The sequence below is a fragment of the Bufo bufo genome, chromosome 6 (assembly GCF_905171765.1).
Source record: "Bufo bufo chromosome 6, aBufBuf1.1, whole genome shotgun sequence".
NCBI lineage: Eukaryota > Metazoa > Chordata > Amphibia > Anura > Bufonidae > Bufo > Bufo bufo.
This window is the reverse complement of record NC_053394.1, coordinates 316,943,690-316,961,129: the sequence shown is the minus strand read 5'-3', so window position 1 is coordinate 316,961,129 and position 17,440 is coordinate 316,943,690. Positions and strand designations below refer to the sequence as shown.

At 45.6% G+C, this 17,440-nt stretch overlaps 1 long non-coding RNA gene across 1 annotated transcript; it reads right to left on the bottom strand.

Annotated features, from left to right (window-relative positions):
• Positions 1-1,603: 1,603 nt before the first annotated feature.
• LOC121004031 lies at positions 1,604-17,221 on the bottom strand. Its single transcript, XR_005779648.1, has 3 exons — positions 16,709-17,221; positions 14,114-14,116; positions 1,604-1,614 (listed from the first exon to the last, which is right to left on the bottom strand). It is a non-coding gene; the product is annotated as an uncharacterized LOC121004031 (long non-coding RNA).
• Between the last annotated feature and the right edge of the window lie 219 nt (positions 17,222-17,440).

Sequence of the window (17,440 nt, the reverse complement as noted above, 5' to 3'; positions counted from 1 at the left end):
TTCTGTCCTGACTGTCCTGACCACCCTGCCCAATGCTTAAGAGAGTGTTTCCGGAAGTACCACACACAGGTACACTTAGCATAGGGATTGCATCTTACAGGACAGGTACACAGGGCTATTAGGGCCCTTTTACTCACAGCTGCTGCAAACCTCTCCTTTCACCTGGGATAAAGTGCATAACGTACTTCGCCACATCTTTTGGGCGATTTGCGCTTTGCACATTGTCCCATGGGGAAGGAGAGGTTTGTTCTATAAAGGTAAAAAAAAATAAAATAAAAAAAATCACCGGTAAGTATAAAAGTTAACGTTCAGTTCAATAAAGTTCATATGTTATGTTCAAAAGTTATTATAAAGTTAATAAATTTATTGCGTTGCGGCCTGGTTTTTTCTTTTTTGTTTGGTTTTTTTACCTTCTAGGTGGACCAACCGATCGACTAGCTGCAGCACTGATGTGCATTCTGACAGAAGCATTGCGCTGCTGTCAGATTACACGCAAGTCGGTGTATGCGGCGCTGCAAGACGAGATTTCTCCTCTGCAGTAAAAGATACGTTTGCCGAGGCATATGAGCTGAGGAGGCGGCGGTGTTCATATACTTTGGCAAACACTTTGTATATAAAAAAAAATAAAAAATCCCGGCAATGATTTATTCATTCACATCGATTGATGTGAATGGAGAAATCTGGTTTGCCAGGGCATACGAGCTAAGTGGGTATGGATGTTGGGCGGAGCTCCTATGTCCTGGCAGACGCCTTTCCCCTCCATTTTTTTTTTTGGCAGAGTTTTTTTTCATCCACATTGATCGATGCGAATGAAGAAATCTGTGCCGTTCATTTTTTCTTTCAGCCCAGAGGCTGAACGGAAAAAAAAAATCTCATTACCCGTATGCTCAATATAAGGAGAATAGCAGAAACTCCTAATGCTGGGCATACATGTAATGATTGCGGAGACCCTCAAATGCCAGGGCAGTACAAACACCCCACAAATGACCCCATTTTGGAAAGAAGACACCCCAAGGTATTTGCTGAGGGGCATATTGAGTCCATGAAAGATTGAAATTTTTGTCCCAAGTTAGCGGAAAGGGAGACTTTGTGCGAAAAAACAAAAAAAAAATCAATTTCCGCTAACTTGTGCCAAAAAAAAAATAATTCTAGGAACTCGCCATGCCCCTCATTGAATACCTTGGGGTGTCTTCTTTCCAAAATGGGGTCACTTGTGGGGTAGTTATACTGCCCTGGCATTCTAGGGGCCCAAATGTGTGGTAAGTACTTTGAAATCAAATTCTGTAAAAAATGGCCGGTGAAATCCGAAAGGTGCTCTTTGGAATGTGGGCCCCTTTGCCCACCTAGGCTGCAAAAAAGTGTCACACATGTGGTATCTCCGTAATCAGGAGAAGTTGGGGAATGTGTTTTGGGGTGTCATTTTACATATACCCATGCTGGGTGAGATAAATATCTTGGTCAAATGCCAACTTTGTATAAAAAAATGGGAAAAGTTGTCTTTTGCCAAGATATTTCTCTCACCCAGCATGGGTATATGTAAAATGACACCCCAAAACACATTCCCCAACTTCTCCTGATTACGGAGATACCACATGTGTGACACTTTTTTGCAGCCTAGGTGGGCAAAGGGGCCCACATTCCAAAGAGCACCTTTCAGATTTCACCAGCCATTTTTTACAGAATTTGATTTCAAACTCCTTACCACACATTTGGGCCCCTAGAATGCCAGGGCAGTATAACTACCCCACAAGTGACCCCATTTTGAAAAGAAGACACCCCAAGGTATTCGCTGATGGGCATAGTGAGTTCATAGAACTTTTTATTTTTTGTCACAAGTTAGTGGAATATGAGACTTTGTAAGAAAAAAAAAAAATCATCATTTTCCGCTAACTTGTGACAAAAAATAAAAAGTTCTATGAACTCACTATGCCCATCAGCAAATACCTTAGGGTGTCTACTTTCCGAAATGGGGTCATTTGTGGGGTGTTTGTACTGTCTGGCCATTGTAGAACCTCAGGAAACATGACAGGTGTTCAGAAAGTCAGAGCTGCTTCAAAAAGCGGAAATTCACATTTTTATACCATTTTTTTTTTTATCAAAGACATGTAGAACAATAAATTTAGAGCAAAATTTATATATGGATCTCGTTTATTTTGCAAAATTTTACAACTGAAAGTGAAAAATTTCATTTTTTTGCAAAAAAATCGTTAAAGAGGACCTTTCACCTATTCTTACCCTATGAACTAAGTATACAGCCATGTGGAGCGGCGCCCGGGGATCTCACTGCACTTACTATTATCCCCGGGCGCCGCTCCGTTCTGCCGCTATGCCCTCCGGTATCTCCGTTCCCTAAGTTATAGTAGGCGGAGATACCAGTCCCTAAGTTATGGTAGGCGGAGTCTGCCCTAGCGCTGGCCAATCGCAGCGCAGAGCTCACAGCCTGTGAGGTTATTTTCTCCCAGGCTGTGAGCTCTGCAATGCGATTGGCCAGCGCTAGGGCAGACTCCGCCTACCATAACTTAGGGAACGGAGATACCGGAGGGCATAGCAGGAGAACGGAGCGGCGCCTGGGGATAATAGTAAGTGCAGTGAGATCCCCGGGCGCCGCTCCACATGGCTGTATACTTAGTTCATAGAGTAAGAATAGGTGAAAGGTCCTCTTTAAATTTCGATTAATAACAAAGTAAAAATGTCAGCAGCAATGAAATACCACCAAATGAAAGCTCTATTAGTGAGAAGAAAAGGAGGTAAAATTTATTTGGGTGGTAAGTTGCATGACCGAGCAATAAACGGTGAAAGTAGTGTAGGTCAGAAGTGTAAAAAGTGGCCTGGTCTTTAAGGGTGTTTAAGCTATAGGGGCTGAGGTGGTTAAACTGCATTTATAATAAAGCAATTTACTTACAAAAGAAGCTATTCAGTCGTCTGTTGTGCTTGCTTTTGAGGATTCTTTCCCCTCCTTTCTCTCTCTTCCTCAGTGCGCAGGCGCACTGTTATGGGGGATCTGTGGAGGACACACTGTTATGGGGGATCTGTTGAGGACACACTGTTATGGGGGATCTGTGGATGACACACTGTTATGGGGGATCTGTGGATGGCACACTGTTATGGGAGATCTGTGGATGACACACTGTTATGGGGGATCTGTGGATGACACACTTATGGGGGGATCTGTGGATGACACACTTATGGGGGGGATCTGTGGATGACACACTGTGACACTGTTATGGGATGGATCTGTGGATGACACACTGTTATGGGGGGATCTGTGGATGACACACTGTGACACTGTTATGGGATGGATCTGTGGATGACACACTGTTATGGGGGATCTGTGGATGACACACTGTTATGGGGGATCTGTGGATGACACACTTATGGGGAAATCTGTGGATGACACACTTATGGGGGGGATCTGTGGATGACACACTGTTATGGGGGGATCTGTGGATGACACACTATGACACTGTTATGGGATGGATCTGTGGATGACACACTGTTATGGGAGGATCTGTGGATGACACACTGTGACACTGTTATGGGATGGATCTGTGGATGACACACTGTTATGGGGGATCTGTGGATGACACACTGTTATGGGGGATCTGTGGATGACACACTTATGGGGGGATCTGTGGATGACACACTTATGGGGGGATCTGTGGATGACACACTGTTATGGGGGATCTGTGGATGACACACTGTTATGGGGGGGATCTGTGGATGACACACTGTTATGGGGGATCTGTGGATGACACACTGTTATGGGGGGGATCTGTGGATGACACAATGTTATGGGGGGGATGTGTGGATGACACACTGTTATAGGGGGATCTGTGGATGACACATTTTTATGGGGGATCTGTGGATGACACATTTTTATGGGGGATCTGTGGATGACACTCAACCACTCTCAAACCCAACTGGTCAAACTTGTTAAATGGATCCCAAACACAATATGCACAATAATAACACCCCCACCCCCTCCAACACTTAATTAACCCCTTCAGGGCCTAAAAAAAAAATTCAAAGCAGAACACACAGCTAAATGGGGCTGGGTGGGCTGGCAAGGGAGGGGTTAATAACAATAAGTGATGGATCATGGAGGATCATCATGGCCCTGGATAATGTTGCTCGATAATGTTGCTCGGGGGTAAAATGCAAAGCTGTTTTCTGGATTATATCCCACAGGGCCATGATCCTCCATCACTTATTGTTATTAACCCCTCCCTTGCCAGCCCACCCAGCCCCCTTGCCTTATGGAAACAAGGCAAGTAAAAGTAATAACCTAACCTAATGGACCCACCTAATAAATCATTAGGGGGGTCCATCCAAGTCCAAGATCATGTGTGTGATGGAGGAGGGGCGAGGGCACTAGGGCAGCTTGGCAGGCTTCCACAACTTAGTTACCTCCACAAATTATTTTTTCCAGATTTGATTATTCCAGGGCCAGGCAGTCCGTCCCTCTCTCTCCCAGGCTAGCCAGTCAGCCAGAGGCCAGAACAGAAGTTCCCGCCGCGCTAATCTGAATGCCGGCGGCGTCCCGGCGTGAGGCAGCAGCAGGCAGTGACAGGCTACAGGCACAGCGTCTGACGTCACCTGCCGCTGCGCAGCCACGTTCCTCTGCGCAGCAGCTCCAGAACCTTTTAAAGGGGAATGCAGCCGGAATACCGTCCGCAGGTTAGGTTGTACTACTACACAGCTACTAGGTATAATAATACGGCCGAATCAGCGCAGCGGGGGGAGGGTCGGGCAACGGGGCAAGGAATAATCAATTGCCCCCCTGCTGACACAAAAAAATATAAAAAAATATATTAAATTTAGAACTGGCCGGGCCCCTTACTGGGGTATCGGCTGTACCCCCCTGATGGCGGCCCTGACAAGAACATCCCTCTTGTCCTTATATCTGACCAGCTACAGGTTTCCACTGGTAAGGGCACGGGTCTCACCCCTGGGGATAGGTACCTGGAGGGGGTGGGTAGGGAGGCCGCGTTGATTTTTCCGCACGATTCCACAAGCGGACGTAGATCTGGCGGCGAGGGACTGGAACAAGGGGATACTAGTATAAAAGTTATCCACGTACAAGTGGTAACCTTTATCTAGCAGTGGGTGCATAAGGTCCCACACAAGTTTCCCGCTAACACCCAGAGTGGGGGGACATTCTGGGGGTTCAATACGGGAATCTCGCCCCTCGTACACACGAAACTTGTAAGTGTACCTGAGGTACTCTCACAAAGTTTGTACAGCTTCACACCATATCTCGCCCGCTTAGAGGGAACATACTGGCGGAAAATGAGTCTCCCCTTGAAAGCAATGAGAGACTCATCAACCGCAACCTCCCTTTCAGGTACATAGGCCTCCACAAATGTGGCCCCAAAGTGATCGATGACCGGCCTGATTTTGTACAGGCGGTCATAGGCAGGATCACCTTGGGAGGAACATGCTGCATTATCTGCATAATGCAGGCATTTTCGGATGGCCTCAAACCGGGAGCGTGTCATGGCTGTACTGTAAAGTGGGGTCTGGTAGAGGACGTCCCCACTCCAGTAATGCCTGAGACTAGGTTTTCTGATTAGGACCATTTGTAACACAAGGCCCCAAAACATCCTCATCTCGACTGCACTGACCGTAGTCCAGCCACCGGCACTAGCCAAAAGGGAGCCCGGGTGTTGAGCAACGAACTGTTGGGCGAACAGGTTCGTTTGCTCCACCATCAGATTTACAAAGTGGTCACTGAAAAAAAGACTAAAATAGTCATATTCCGTGAAGTCCACTGTGGGAATCTGGATTCCTGGTTGGCAAACAAAATCAGGAATCGCAGGCTCAAAATGCTCTGGGGTACACCATGCAAGTTCACTGGTAGGGGGCTCCGGTGGACTTAACTGGTGGGCCGGAAAACTAGTAGGAGCCCCATTGCTTCTCGTACTAGTGTGGGCCACAGGGTCCCTAGCATGGCGGTCCCCTTGCTCCGCCTGGTGGCGTCTCCACCACCTTGGGGACTCATCATCATCACTAGATGATGAGGAGGATGCGGATGACAAAAGGAAAGTGGGGTCATCCTCATCCTCACTGGGGCTCTCGGACTTGGAGGCAAACTTGGCGTATGCCTCCTCGGCCAAAAACGTCCAGCGGACCATAGGGGAGTGTGTGTGTGTGTGCGTGCGTGCGTGGAAATCTTTATTTGGTGTGCGCGTGTGTGGGGGCATGGGTGTTCACGTACTTACCTTAAACCTAACAGACAAAAAAAAAAAATATTTTGAAAAAAGGCAAAAAAAATGTGAAAAGCACTAAGCTATGCTATGTGGTATCCCCCAATATTCTGCACTCAGCTCTGCTATGTGGTGACCCCAATATCCAGCACTCAGCTCTGCTATGTGGTGACCCCAAAATATCCAACACTCAGCTCTGCTGTGTGGTGACTTCAATATCCCGCACTCAGCCCTGCTATGTGGTATCCCTCAATATCCCGCACTCAGCTCTGCTATGTGGTAACCCCAAAATATCCAACACTCAGCTCTGCTATGTGGTGACCCCAATATCCAACACTCGGCTCTGCGGGATACACCAATATCTAGCATTCAGCTCTGCTATGTGGAATCCCCCAATATTCTGCACTCAGCTCTGCTATGTGGTGACCCCAAAATATCCAACACTCAGCTCTGCTATGTGGTATCCCCCAATATTCCACACTCAGCTCTGCTATGTGGTGACCCCAAAATATCCAACACTCAGCTCTGCTATGTTGTGACCCCCAATATTCCGCACTCAGCTCTGCTATGTGGGGACCCCAATATCCAACACTCAGCTCTGCTATGTGGTGACCCCAATATCCAGCACTCAGCTCTGCCATGTGGAATCCCCCAATATTCCGCACTCAGCTCTTCTATGTGGTGATCCCAAAATATCTAACACTCAGCTCTGCTATGTGGTATCCCCCATTATTCCGCACTCAGCTCTGCTATGTGGTGACCCCAAAATATCCAACACTCAGCTCTGCTATGTGGTGACCCCAAATATCCCGCATTTAGCTCTGCTATGTTGTGACCCTAATATCCAGCACTGAGCTCTGCTATGTGGTATTCCCCAATATTCCGCACTCAGCTCTGCTATGTGGTGACCCGAATATCCAGCACTGAGCTCTGCTATGTGCTATCCCACAATATCCCGCACTCAGCTCTGCTATGTGGTGACCCCAAAATATCCAACACTCAGCTCTGCTATGTGGTATCCCTTAATATCCAACACTCAGCTCTGCTATGTGGTGACCCCAATATCCAGCACTCAGCTCTGCTATGTGGTGACTAGTGATGATCGGGAGGTGCCATATTCGATTTCAACAAAATTCGCGAATATTCGCTTGAATATTCGTCTCATATTCGTCAAAATCGAATATTCGTCATTATTCTGGTTATCGCGATTAATATGCGTTTTAAATAATCGCTTATTGCGATTTTAACTTAAGGTAACTTTCCTATTGGTTTGATATCTAGAATTAACGAAGATGACGAATATGACGAATGTATTTGTCATATTCCTCAAAACGAAGATAACGAAGTATTCTCCATCTTCGTTTTAGCTCCATATTCGTCAACTTCGCTAATTCTATCAATCAAATAGGAAAGTTGACTAGAGACAGCTAGGTCTAAGTTGAAATCGCAATGCGATTACTTCAAGTTATATTAATCGAATTGCGATTTAAACTTAGCACTGCTATATTCCATATTTGTTAACTTCGTTAATTCTAGCAAGCTGACCCATTAGAAACACAGCTCTAAGTTGAAATCGCAATTCAATTAATATAACTTGAAGTAATCGCATTGCGATTTCAACTTAGACCTGGTTTATTATGGTTGGCTTGGTAGAATTAGCGAAGATGACGAATATGACGAATGTATTCGTCATATTCCTCAAAACGAAGATAACGAAGTATTCTCCATCTTCGTTTTAGCTCCATATTCGTCAACTTCGCTAATTCTAGCAATCAAATAGGAAAGTTGACTAGAGACAGCTAAGTTTTTAATTCGCTATGCGATAATATTACTTAGCTTTTTTTTTATAAATAAAATAATTATAATACTTGATAATTATTATAATTATTCTATTTATAAAAAAAGCTAACTAATATAATCGCATAGTGAATTAAACACAGCTGTCTCTATAGTCAACTTTCCTATTTGATTGCTAGAATTAGCAAAGTTGACGAATATGGAGCTAAAACGAAGATGGAGAATACTTTATTATCTTCATTTTGAGGAATATGACGAATACATTCGTCATATTCGTCATCTTCGCTAATTCTTCCAAGCCAACCATAATAAACCAGGTCTAAGATGAAATCGCAATGCGATTACTTCAAGTTATATTAATCGCATTGCGATTTTAACTTAATTCTCACATCCGACATTACATTTTAGTATGGAGGCGTTCCCATGGTGATGGGGACGCTCCATGAGCACGGAAGTCGGCAGAAGCGGCAACAGGCACTGACTGGAGCAGCCAGAAAGAAAGAAATATAACAATAAAAAAATAAAAATAATAATAATATTCGAAATAGCAAATTTATAGTGCTATATTCGAAATATTCGCAAATTATTCGAATATTTACGCTCGACACTAGTGGGACCCCAATATCTAACACTCAGCTCTGCTATGTGGTGACCCCAATATCCAACACTAAGCTCTGCTATGTGGTATCCCCAATATTCCGCACTCCCCCAATAACCCGCACTCAGCTCTTCTATGTGGTGACCCAAATATCCAGCACTGAGCTCTGCTATGTGGTATCCACCAATATCCCGCACTCAGCTCTGCTATATGGTGACCCTAAAATATCCAACACTATGCTCTGCTATGTGGTTTTCCCCAATATTCAACACTCAACTCTGCTATGTGGTGACCCCAATATCCAGCACTCAGCTCTGCTATGTGGGATCCCCCAATATTCCGCACTCAGCTTTGATATGTGATGACACCAAAATATCCAACACTCAGCTCTGCTATGTGGTCACCCCAATATCCAGCACAAAGCTCTGCTATGTGATGACCCCAAAATATCCAACACTCAGCTCTGCTATGTAGTGACCCCCAATATCCAACACTCAGCTCTGCTATGTGGTGACCCCAATATCCAGCACTGAGCTCTGCTATGTGGTATCCACCAATATCCTGCACTCAGCTCTGCTATATGGTGACCCTAAAATATCCAACACTAAGCTCTGCTATGTGGTTTTCCCCAATATTCAACACTCAACTCTGCTATGTGGTGACCCCAATATCCAGCACTCAGCTCTGCTATGTGGGATCCCCCAATATTCCGCACTCAGCTTTGATATGTGATGACACCAAAATATCCAACACTCAGCTCTGCTATGTGGTGACCCTAATATCCAGCACTGAGCTCTGCTATGTGGTATCCCCCAATATTCCACACTCAGCTCTGCTATGTGGTAACCCCAATATCCAGCACTCAGCTCTGCTATGTGGTGACCCCAATATCCAACACTCAGCTCTGCTATGTTGTGACCCCAATATTAAACACTTAGCTCTGCTATGTGGTGACCCCAATATCCAACACTCAGCTCTGCTATGTGGTATCCCCCAATTATCCGCACTCTGCTATGTGGTTACCCCAATATCCAGCATTGAGCTCTGCTATGTGGTATCCACCAATATCCCGCACTCAGCTCTGCTATATGGTGACCCTAAAATATCCAACACTAAGCTCTGCTATGTGGTATCCCCCAATATTCCACACTCATCTCTGCTATGTGGTGACCCCAAAATATCCAACACTCAGCTCTGCTATGTGGTGAACCCAATATCCAGCACTCAGCTCTGTTATGTGGAATCCCCAAATATTCCGCACTCAGCTCTGCTATGTGGTGACCCCAAAATATCCAACACTCAGCTCTGCTATGTGGTATCCCCCAATATTCCGCACTCAGCTCTGCTATGTGGTGAACCCAAAATATCCAACACTCAGCTCTGCTATGTGGTGACTCCCAATATTCCGCACTCAGCTCTGCTATGTGGTGACCCTAATATCCAGCACTCAGCACTGCTATGTGGTGACCCCAAAATATCCAACACTTAGATCTGCTATGTGGAATCCCCCAATATTCCGCACTCAGCTCTTCTATATGGTGACCCCAAAATATCCAACACTCTGCTCTGCTATGTTGTATCCCCCAATATCCAACACTAAGCTCTGCTATGTGGTGACCCCAATATCCAGCACTGAGCTCTGCTATGTGGTGACCCCAATATCTAATACTTAGCTCTGCTATGTGAGGACCCCAAAATCCAACACTATGCTCTGCTATGTAGTATCCCACGATATTCCGCACTCAGCTTTGCTATGTGGTGACACCAAAATATCCAACATTCAGCTCTGCTATGTGGTTACCCCAATATCCAGCACTAAGCTCTGCTATGTGGTATACCCAAATATTCCGCACTCTGCTATGTGGTGACCCCAAAATATCCAACACTTAGCTCTGCTATGTGGTATCCCCCAATATTCCGCACTTAGCTCTGCTATGTGATGATCCCAAAATATCCAACACTCAGCTCTGCTATGTGGTGACTCCTAATATCCAACACTCAGCTCTGCTATGGGGTGACCCGAATATCCAGCACTGAGCTCTGCTATGTGGTATCCCCAAATATTCCGCACTGAGCTCTGCTATGTGGTGACCCCAATATCCAGCACTGAGCTCTGCTATGTGGTATCCCCCAATATTCCACACTCAGCTCTGCTATGTGGTAACCCCAATATCCAGCACTCAGCTCTGCTATGTGGTGACTTCAATATCCAACACTCAGCTCTGCTATGTTGTGACCCCAATATCCAACACTCAGCCCTGCTATGTGGTGACTCCAATATAAAATACTCAGCTCTGCTATGTAGTTTCCCCCAATATTCTGCACTCAGATCTGCATTGTGGTGACCCCAATATCCAGCATTAAGCTCTGCTATGTGGCATCCCCCAATATTCTGCACTCAGCTCTGCTATGTGGTGACCCCAAAATATCCAACACTCAGCTCTGCTATGTGGTGACCCCCAATATCTCACACTCAGCTCTGCTATGTGGTGACCCCAATATCCAGCACTGAGCTCTGCTATGTGGTATTCCCCAATATTCCGCACTCAGCTCTGCTATGTGGTGACCCCAATATCCCGCACTCAGCTCTGCTATGTGGTGACCTCAAAATATCCAACACTCTGCTCTGCTATGTGGTATCCCCCATTATCCAACACTCATCTCTGCTATGTGGTGACCCCAATATCCAGCACTGAGCTCTGCTATGTGGTGACACCAATATCCCACACTCATCTCTGCTATGTGGTGCCCCCTAATGTCCCACACTCAGCTCTGCTATGGGGTATCCCTTAATTTCCCGCACTCAGCTCTGCTATGTGGTGACCCCAAAATACCCAAAACTCAGCTCTGCTATGTGGTATTCCCCAATATTCTGCACTCAGCTCTGCTATGTGGTGACCCCAATATTCCGCACTCAGCTCTGCTATGTGGTGACCCCCAATATCCCGCACTCAGCTCTGCTATGTGGTGACCCCAAAATATCCAACACTCTGCTCTGCTATGTGGTATCCCCCAATATCTAGCACTCAGCTCTGCTATGTGGTGACCCTAATATTTAGCACTGAGCTCTGCTATGTGGTGACCCCAATATAAAACACTCAGCTCTGCTATGTGGTGACCCTAATATCCCACACTCAGCTATGCTATGTGGTGACCCCAAAATATCCAACACTCAGCTCTGCTATGTGGTGATCTCAATATCCAACACTCAGCTCTGCTATGTGGTGACATCAATATCCAGCACTCAGCTCTGCTATGTGGTATCCCCTAATATTCTGCACTAAGCTCTGCTATGTGGTGACCCCAAAATATCCAACACTTAGCTCTGCTATGTGGTGACCCCCAATATCCCACACTCAGCTCTGCTATGTGGTGACCATAATATCCAGCATTGAGCTCTGCTATGTGGTATCCCCCAATATTCCACACTCAGCTCTGCTATGTGGTGACCCCAAAATATCCAACACTCAGCCCTGCTATTTGGTGACCCCAATATCCAGCACTGAGCTCTGCTATGTGGTATCCCCAAATATTTTGCACTCAGCTCTGCTATGTGGTGACCCCAATATCTAGCACTGAGCTCTGCTATGTGGTATCCCCAAATATTTCGCACTTAGCTCTTCTATGTGGTGACCCTAATATCCAGCACTGAGCTCTGCTATGTGGAATTCCCCAATATTCCGCACTCAGCTCTGCTATGTGGTGACCCCAATATCCAGCACTCAGCTCTGCTATGTGGTGAACCCAATATAAAACACTCAGCCCTGCTATGTGGTGACCCCAATATCCCGCACTCAGCTCTGCTATGTGGTATCCCCCAATTTCCCACACTCAGCTCTGCTATGTGGTATTCCCCAATATCCCGCACTCAGCACTGCTATGTGGTGACCCCAAAATATCCAACACTCAGCCCTGCTATGTGGTTATCCCAATTTCCATCACTCAGCTCTGCTATGTGGTGACATTAATATCCAGCACTTAGCCCTGCTATGTGGAATCCCCCCATATTCCACTTTCAGGTCTGCTATGTGGTGACCCCAAAATATACAACATTCAGCTCTGCTATGTGGTGACCCCCAATATCCCGCACTCAGCTCTGCTTTGTTGTGACCTCAATATCCAGCACTGAGCTCTGTTATGTGGTGACCCCAAAATATCCAGCATTCAGCTCTGCTATGTGGTGACCCCAAAATATGCAGCACTCAGCTCTGCTATGTGGTGTCCTCCATATCCAGAACTCAGCTCCGCTGTGTGGTGACCCCAATATCCTGCACTCAGCTCCACTATGTGGTGTCCCCAATATCCAGCACTCAGCTCTGTGGTGTACCCCAATATCCTGCACTCAGCTCTGCGGTAAGGATGAACTGCTGCTCCTGATGATTTGTGCGCGTGTGCGCACTCAGGGGTAGCGAGATGTAATTTTTCGCTGGAAAATCTCTATACCCCTAAGTGCGCACGCGTGGTGCACAAAGTACTTCTATCGCGGCGCTGCAATGATTCTTTGCTAAGCAAGTGGATGTGCACACCCTCCTCGAGCTGAATCCTGTGCGGCCGCGTCACTTCCGGGGCGGCCGCGTCACTTCCGGTATAGACTTTTCGCAAGGTATAGAGATCTGGCAGAACACCGGCTTCTCTTCTTTCTTCAGGATCTGGGTAAAGGACCTGTGGTGACGTCACTGCGCTCATCACATGGTCTATCACATGATCCATCACCATGGTGATTGATCATGTGACGGACCATGTGATGAGCGCAGTGACGTCACCACAGGTTATTTTCCTCCTGCTGCGTGAACAAGTGCATTAAGGTGAGTTAAATTATATATATATTTTTTTTAACCCCTCCAGCCCCAGTTTATTAAGCATTCTGTATTAAGAATGCTATTATTTTCCCTTATAACCATGTTATAAGGGAAAATAATATAATGATCGGGTCCCCTATCTCCTAGCAACCATGCGTGAAAATCGCACCGCATCCGCACTTGCTTGCTGATGCTTGCGATTTTCACGCAGCCACATTCATTTCTATGGGGCCTGCATTGCGTAAAAAACGCACAAAGTAGAGCATGCTGCGATTTTCACGCAACGCACAAGTGATGCGTGAAAATCACCGCTCATGTGCACAGCCCAATAGAATTGAATAGGTCTGGATTCAGTGCGGGTGCAATGCGTTCACCTCACGCATTGCACCCGTACGGAAATCTCGCCCGTGTGAAAGAGGCCTAAGGGTCAATTTACACGTCCGTAATACACCCGGCCGGCACCCCCATAGAAATGCCTATTCTTGGCCGCAATTGCGGACAAGAATAGGACATGTTCTATTTTTGCATTCCGTCATAATACAAGTCTATAGGCAGAAAAACTGATCCGTCCTTCCGTCTTATGGATTCCGTTATTTTCCGTTATAACCATAACGGAATCCAGAACGCAGGTGTGAACCCACCCTTACTTTTATGTCTCATTTATATGTGTGACTTTTTAGTCACAAAAAAGCCACATCTCCACCCTAGACAACCCCCTGGCTTCCTTTCACTGATAGTGGTGAAACCGCACCAAATTTTATAAAATTGAACCTCATCTTCAGAAATTTGGCTAAGGTGCACATAGCAACTCCAGTCTAAAGAAAAATTGCCTCAAACAGCCCTACAGTGATAAATTGTGCCCATTACACACACCAGAGGAATAGACCTAGCACACTTTTCCCTATCTTGAATAGTGGCTTATGTGTGCACATTGGTGTGAATGGTGATTTGAATCCACACAAGGAGGGGAGGGAATTAATCAAAACTAGTGTAAAGAAAAACTGGCATGTTTGCCCATAGCAGCCAATCAGATTTCACCCTACAATTTTCAGAGCTTCCTTGGAAATTAAAAGGTGGCATCTGATTGGTGGCTATGGGTAACTAAGCCCATTTTCCTTTACACCAGTTTAATAAATCTCCCCCAAACTGTTTGTAGGAGAGGCTACTGACCGGATTACTCACAGTCTTCTGGTGGGACAGGTGGTACCCTATAAGCACGGTGGTAGAGTACCAGTTAGGTCCCATTCACGCGACCGTAAGGGGGCACTACAAAGCTCTTCCGTGGGCTTTTGGATCCGTGCTTCCGCACTGCAAAAGGTAGGACATTGCCGTATCAAGTCAGCGGGTCCGAATCCACAGCACGCATTGCACGCGGCCGATGCCTGCGCATTGTGGACCACAGCACGGGCATGGAGCCCTTACATTCATCTGAATGAGCCACATCACTGTTTAGCTTTAATGCACTTTTTCTCCCGTCAAAAATAACTGATCTCTGACGGAAGCGACAGAAACTGATCATAACTGATGCTGAAAATAACGGATCCGTTTTTTCAAACATTTTCTATTCTTCTGACGGATCAGAAGAACTAAAAGCTATACGTGATCTGAGCTCAGCCTTAAAGGGAACCTGTCATCAACTTTATGCTGCCCATACTAACGGCAGCATAAAGTAGAGACAGGCGAGTTGATTTCAGAGGTCTGTCATTTAATAGTTAAAAGTGGTTGCCGAGAACCAACATCACAATCATTGCGGACTGGGCCTGGAAAAGAGTCACGGCCACCTGAGAAGAGTCATGGTTATTCCTGCTCTCCTTGCCCACCTGCTGATATCAGTCTTCTACCCTTCTCTCTAGGAGAGAACTGCCAATAAGCAGCAGATGGGCGAGGAGAGCAGGAGATTATGTATGACCAGGACTCTTCTCAGGTAGATTTGACTCTTTTCAAGGCCTGGGCTGCAATGATTATGATGCTGGTTCTCGGCAACCACTTACTTTTAGCCCATGAGTGACACACCGCTGACATCAGCATTTCTGTCACTAATGTATGATGTCCTCAGTAGGGTCAGCAGAAAGTTGATGACAGGTTCCCTTTAAAGGTGTTCTGCATTCACTCCAATGGGGCTTAGCCGCACCCGGGCCAGTGATACTAGTCGTGACGTCACTGGGCCTGAGGGAAACAACAAGAAGGCCGCGGCGCTACTGCCAGCGCCGCTGTCCTCTCAAACAGCTGATCGGCGGTGGTCCCGGGGTGTCGGACCCCTGCCCATCAGATGCTGATGATCTATCCAGAGGATAGATCATCAGTAAGAAAAAAACTGCAGAGCCCCTTTGTGTGGATTGGGTTCTCCATGCTGCTATTCTGTGTTACTTGCATAATAACTGCAGTCCATGAGATCGTTTTCTTTGATATTTTTTATAGCTTCCGATAAGAAAAGTATTTACAATGTAAAGGTTTTCCTTTATAAGAAAATAAGTTTCATAATTAGGCCTCGGGTGTTTGCGACTTTCAATTACATAGGGCAAATCATAAACAGGCAGGACAGCAAAATAGCAGCCTATACATTCCCAGAACTTCAAATGTCGATCATGAGTAGTCCAGTGATTGGCGTCCAGTGATCTCTTGTGGAGTGAAACAAGCAGTATATATAGCAATCTTACTTAAAACAATACATATTAACCCGATTCTGTGTATAGAACGCTGTGTCTTAATTTTGTGCTATCCTATAAATATGACCTTGTTAAAGGGGTTGTCCTGTTTCAGGAGGAAATCTGACAGCACATATGATCTGCCACAGAAAAGAATAGATTGTTACTTATCCAACATCTTGCGCCGTTTCTCCTGTTTATCCTGCTGCAGCAGTGATGTCACATCAACAACATGTGACCACTGCAGCAAATTGCTGGCCTCTTCGGTGCATTGCTGAGGCCAGTGATTGGCTGCAGCAGGTGATGTCACCACTGCAACCATGTATACAGAGCCCAGCCAGGAGAACCAGGGCAGCGGTGTGGGAGCTGTCAGGTATGTAATGATGAAATAGGACAACCCTTTTAACTTTAATCAGTCATTGTACCATATACAGGGCCCCTAATATATTTTTTATATATTCACATATAAATCTATATTATTGTATAATAAAACCTATGTTAGGCTACATGCACACGACCGTATGTGTTTTGACATCCGTATGCCATCTGTTGTTTTTTTTTTGCGGATCCATTGTAACAATGCCTAAAACGGACAAGAATAGGACATGTTATATATTTATTTTTTACGGTTCTATGGAACGGACATACGGATGTGGACAGCACATTGAAATGAATGGGTCTGCATCCTATCCGCAAAAAAAACGGAACGGACACGGAAACAGAATACGTTTGTGTGCATGAGGCCTTAATCTCATAGTATTGTATAATAAAAGCTACATCTCATGGTTAAATTAGAGACCATGAAAAGTTGCACATACTTATCTTGGACATTAGACGAGTCCGGGAGTAAAGCGGTTTAAGTACTAAAATCAATGTGATTTGTATTTTGTCTGGTGTGTCTCATGGCCTGAATACAATGAAACCATTATACAGAAAAATTCCTTTAGGCTGCCTGCACACGTTGTAGATTACATGCGGTTTTTATGCACGAATTCTCATGCGGGAAAACCACGGTGTAAGACCTAGTCCACACCAGGAATGGAGCCTCCATTGATAAGGTAAAATGGAAAGATCTGCACTCGTTCTGTGTTTTGGCTGGAAATCACTGATGGAAATCACTGACTAAACACTGAAGTGTGAACTAGGCCTAATAGGCACCAGAAAGTTTATGAGATTAGAAAAATCTCATGTACACTGCTTTCTTCTTCCGTGCGGAAATTGACCTGCTGTGTGGATTTTTAAATCCGCAGCATGTCAATTGTTGTGTGATTTTTTTTTGTGCAATGCAAGGATGAGATAGATCTGCTGAAAATTCTGCAAGGAACATATGTAGATTTGGTGCGGAAATGAACAGAAATCCTCAAGGAGTTTCATGTGAAATTTCTGCCAGTCTAC